Raw genomic sequence first — 6,015 nt, forward strand, 5'->3', positions numbered from 1 at the left:
GCCGCTGTGGGGATCACAACCCTCCTGGAGAATGATTACAGAATTAACTCCTTCCGCCAGGCTGGCATTTTCTCTAGCCTCTTCCATCTCCCAGTCAATTGTGGAAGGAACTACCACAGGTCAGATTTTTGACAGCTCCTTTTGTTGGAAGTGCTCCCTGGAGTTCAGCTCTGGAGTTTCAGAGACGCAGAATATGACAGCTTGAGGCAATTGTGTTACCTAAGGGGATTTTAAAAAATATATTTAAAAAGTATCTCCTTGTCTGCTGCCCCTTTCTCTGACACACGCAAAAATGCACACCTCTTTTTGGCTTCTCAATTTATTTTATTTATTTTTTATTTGTCAACAAATACAAGGAAGCAAGTATGAAAACACATGAAAAATGGCACAAATAAATGGATATAAATAAGCAAAACGTAGCCATAAACACATAAAAAGAGTCCAAATAAATGTGAAAACCTTTCTTTTAAAAAAAAGTGTCTAAATTCCCTTTTATCTGGGTGATAGTACATGGAAGTACAATAGAAACAATTTTTGTAAGTGTCATAGTTCTCTGTGCAAATTGCAGGCGGACAGAGACAGAGTCAGTCTTTTAAAATGACAGCACTGAGACAAATTCCTGACACTGGAAAGAGTATAATACGAGCGCCAGTTCTGCCTTTTCAAAGAAAGCATCCAGAACTGAGGCCCATTGCAGGGAAAAGAACCCCAAACCATCTGTAGAGTAGATTAGATTAGATTAACAGAGTTGGAAGGAACCTTGTAGGTCATCTAGTCCAAGCCCCCACCTAAGCAGGAAACTACACCATTTCTGACAAATGGCAGTCCAATCTCTTCCTGAAAGCCTCCAGTGATATTCCATGGGTTGATTATTCTCAGTGTCAGAAAATTTCTCCTTATTTCTATATCGAATCTCTCCTTGATCAGTTTCTATCCATTATTCCCTGTCTCGTCTTCGGGTGCCTTGGAAAGTAGCTTGATGCCCCTCTTCTCTGTGGCAGCCTCTCAAATATTGGAAAACTGCTATCATGTCTCCCCTGGTCTTTTTCTTCACTAGACTAGCCATGCCCAGTTCCTGCAACTATTCTTCATATGTTTTAGTCTCCAGTCCCCTAATCATCCTGGTTGCTCTTCTCTGCACTATTTCTATAGGAGTTGTTGTTCTAGTTGTTAATTAGGGTGTTAATGGCTGGCTATTAAAGTTCCCTTGTGCCACCATGCCCTTGGCTCCTAAGTACCTGATAAGACTGGTAATAAATCAGCACTCCTAATCACTGAGGAAGGGCCCATTTCCCAGGCTTTAAAAATTTCTCTGTCTAGTTTTGTCCCTGCTTGGCCAACAATCACAGTAGCTGCAAAATGTAATGTGTGTCCTTGTTCATTGCAATGTGAGGCTATACATAGATCAAGCTGTTAAGAAGAACAGTTCCAGACATTATAACCATTTTGAAGCATTAGTTGTAGGACCCTCCAATTACACTTTGGATTTTGATAGAGAATGAACTTTGAGCAATTTTAGGGCAAGGATCCTTCTAATGAGACTGAAATCATTGGATCTGTGATCTAAGTAGAAATTGACAAGGTGAGGGAGGTTCTCATTGGAAGCAAGGAAATGAGATGTGTTGCATCTTTTTAACTTCCTGTCATTTTCTTCTCAAGTTCCTTGTATCTTCTTGGTGGTGGTGAGTGGGAGCATTCTTTCCTCACTATCAGTCCACCCTCTCTTCTGCACTTCAGGAGTGAAATCACACAAAGGAGGTGCTTCTTCTTGTTGTTCTTGTTCTTCTTCCTCCTCCTCCTCCTCCTCCTCCTCTTCTCCTCCTCCTCCTCCTTAACTAAATTCCCATAACACTGTCAACTAATTTACTAAGACTGTATTATTATTATTATTATTGCATCAACAGTATTATTATTATTATTATTATTATTATTATTATTATTATTATTATTATTATTATTATTATTATTATCATCAGAATTGTATCACAGCGGCCAGTTGTTTCGCTGGATTTGGCATTAATTACTAGTCGGGCCCCACCCAGGGTCCTAGGACGTCGTAACGTATTTTCGTAATATGTGTGCTGATCCAAGCAGTGCGGCCTTTTGCATTTGACTGATGGTGATTTTGTCAATTTTTAACTGTTTTAAATGTAATTCCAGTGCTTTTGGAATAGCACCCAGTGTGCCGATTACCACTGGAATTACCACTGCGGGTTTGTGCCATAATCGTTGAATTTCGATTTTTAAGTCCTGGTATTTCACGATTTTTTCATATTCCTTCTCGGCGATTATTATTATTATTATTATTATTATTATTATTATTATTATTATTATTATTATTATTATTATTATTATTATTACTATTATTATTCTCTTCCTTCCTAGTATCTATCTCTTCCCGCTTATGACCACAACCATGTTACTTGTATCTTTCAATTTATATTGTTTTATTTGTTTACCAGTATGATTTGATAGCTTATTAGTAACCTTGACTATAGTGTTGTATCTTTTTATTCTTGGTGAATGTATTTTATTCTCTTTATGTATACTGAGAACATATGCACCAAAGACAAATTCCTTGTGTGTCCAATCACACTTGGCCAATAATGAATTATATTCTTCTTCTTTTCCACCACCTCCTGCTCCTCCTCTAATTTATTCCTTGGAGATGCTCTTCACAGTTCATACAGACCATGAAGCTAGGCAAGGGGGGAAATTAATTTTTTATAGACATCTTTTTCTGTAGAAAGTTCTTTGTCTGTGAAAAACTGAGCCAGGTGCTATTTACTCATAAATTGACTATGTTTCATTTCTTGAATAGGGTTCTACTTGGGAATCCTTGAAGATATGATCTTAACTTTCCATCAGATTCTGGGATTCTGGCAGCTACATTGATCTGATTTAGAGCCAGACCTTCCTTCGGGAATCCAAAGAAGTGGTTAGATAGCGTTCCATCCATTTCTCCCCATGACCATTCTCTGAGGTAATTTGGACTGAGAAAGAGTGACTGGCCTTCTCACAAACTTCTCTAGCTCAGTGGGGGGAACTTGAATTTGGTTGTCCTTGTCTAACAGAATCATTAAATAGTCTAGTAGTAGTAATAGTTCTTTATTATGGTCTCAGGCGAGAATTCAGCAAGTCAACAAAACAATTGAACAATTTCTGTTTCAGGTAATATAAAATACAAATAGATCATTGAGGTAATCAAAGTGGACTGAATTTTATGAATAATACAACGAAACTTTGCCACATTGAAGTAATAAATCATACCGGCTTGGCAAGAATAGCCAAGTGTAAAATAAGTGAGAATGTATTATATATGAATAACAACTCCTTTATCTTGTTCTGTTTTACATCCATCTAAATTTACAAGAGCTTGTATTGAATGCAGATCCATCCCACGGTTACTAGTGGATAAAGGGAAATCTTTTCCTTCAAATTGTTCTTGATTTCCTGGTGACTTTATAGATACACCATTGGAAACTGCATGGAATTGATTTGGTGCTGTTGCGTCCGAAAATTTGTTGTTAGTTGCGAAGTTGTATATGACCCATCACAACCCCATGGACATTGTTCCTCCAGGCCTTCCTGTCCTCTACCATCCCCCGGAGTCCATTTAAGGTCATGCTTACTGTTTTAGTGACTCCATCCAGCCACATTATTTTCTTTCGTCCCCTTCTTCTTTTGCCCTCAATCTTTTCCTGCATTAGGCTCTTCTCCAGTGAGTATTTCCTTCCCATTAGGTGGCCAAAGTATTTAAGTTTCATCTTCAGGATCTGGCCTTCTAAAGAGCAGTCAGGGTTGATCTCCTCTAGGACTAACTGGTTGGATCATCTTACAGTCCAAGGGACTCGCAGGAGTCTTCTCCAGCACCATAGTTCAAAGGCCTCCATTCTTTAGCACTCAGCCTTCCTTATGGTCCAACTTTCACAGCCAATGAAACAAATACATTGCAACTGGAAAAACCATAAATTTTCCTACAGCCGTGGAATTTCTTAGATGTCTCAGTTCCTTTTAAGCAAATATGGCTCTTCTTAACTTCTGACCCCCAATAGGAACAATCAGCAAATTGTTAATTTAGTCTTCTTGGAGAACTAGGGATAGGTTTACCCCATCATTCAGGGCGACAAACCAACTATAGTCTTCTCCCAACTCCTCTTTCTCACTGCTGGATAAGAGAAAGAAGAAGGAAAACAAACAAGGCAGTTTGCACCAGCAGCCTACCTTCTCTTGAGTGGTTGAGGGATTCTATGGTGAGTGATGGTGTGAGGAGAACTTCTTGAGAAGGTCCATGGTTTATACATCTACAGTTGAGCCCAAATTTTCTGTGGTTGTGAGACATGTTATGACCTTTCTTGCCACCGTTGTTAAGTGAATCACTCTGGTTGATAAGTTAGTACAGGTACGTATAGGTGGTACCTTGCTGAATAGCAGTAACTGTGAAAGGGATCTTGGAATCCTAGTGGACAACCATTTAAATATGAGCCAGCAGTGTGCAGCAGCTGCCAAAAAAAGCCAACACAGTCCTAGGCTGCATAAACAGAGGGATAGAATCAAGATCACGTGAAGTGTTAATGCCACTTTATAATGCCTTGGTAAGGCCACACTTGGAATACTGCATTCAGTTTTGGTCGCCACGATGTAAAAAAGATGTGGAGACTCTAGAAAGAGTGCAGAGAAGAGCAACAAAGATGATTAGGGGACTGGAGGCGAAAACATATGAAGAACGGTTGCAGGAACTGGGTATGTCTAGTTTAATGAAAAGAAGGACTAGGGGAGACATGATAGCAGTGTTCCAATATCTCAGGGGCTGCCACAAAGACAAGGGAGTCAAATTATTCTCCAAAGCACCTGAGGGCAGAACAAGAAGCAATGGGTGGAAACTAATCAAGAAGAGAGGCAGCTTAGAATTTCCTGACCGTTAGAACAATTAATCAGTGGAACAGCTTGCCTCCAGAAGTTGTGAATGCCTCAACACTGGAAGTTTTTAAGAAGATGTTGAATAGCCATTCGTCTGAAGTGGTGTAGGGTTTCCTCCCTGGGCAGGGGGTTGGACTAGAAGACCTCCAAGGTCCCTTCCAACTCTGATATTGTATTGTATTGTGTTGTCTTGTGTTGTGTTGTAGTAACCTGGTTGTTAAACGAATCTGGCTTCCCCATTGACATTGCTTGTCAGAAAGTCACAAAAGGGGATGGCATGACCTTGGAACATGGCAACCTGTCATAAATATGAGCCAGTTGCCAAGCAACTGGGGATGCTGGTTGTAATGGTTGTAGCATCACATTTTTCAGTGCCATTGTAACCGTCAGCATTCCAAATAGCATCCAAAAGTAAATCAGAGTCCGAGGCAAAAGATTCCTCAAAGTTCCAATTTATGAAGAGAGTCATGTTGGCACATCTGGGAAAACCCGAATATGAAAGCTTCCCGGTTTTCCCCACCCAGTTGAAAGTTCAAGATCTTGCCCCCACACCCACAAGTCCATCACATGGTCCAATCTCCCACTGTCGTGCTGGCAGTTCCACCCATCCAATTCCGGTCAGGTGCAGAGGTACAAAGACAAAGGATGATCTTGGCTTTCTTGAAAGAATTTTGCTATGGCTACATAGCATCTAACTCCTTGCAATCTCCCCTTGCATTTTCCCACAATAGAAAATGCATAGTAGAATAATAGAAAGTGTGGCAGGCCAAAGATCCAAAAGAAGAGATGGCTGCAGGCCTGACAGTAACTTTGAACGGTCACTAAATGAACTGTTGTAAGTCGAGGACTACCTGTAATTTGGTCCAGGCCAGACTGTCCCATAAGTGACAGCAAAATTTTCATTTAGATAGCAATGTTACGGTTCATTCTCATAACTCCCTAACCGGGCACAAATATGGCCTGGAAATCATGCTTCTGTGATATGCTCTCGTAATGTCTTCCTCTGATGTCCCAAAGGTGGTTTTTTTTCAAGAGGCAACTGGACTTTCTGTTTTTTCTTTGGAGATGTTTTGCTTCTCATCCAAGAAGCTTCTT

The sequence above is a fragment of the Natrix helvetica genome (genome assembly GCF_964273705.1).
Source record: "Natrix helvetica genome assembly, chromosome: 7".
Taxonomy (NCBI): Eukaryota; Metazoa; Chordata; class Lepidosauria; order Squamata; family Natricidae; genus Natrix; species Natrix helvetica.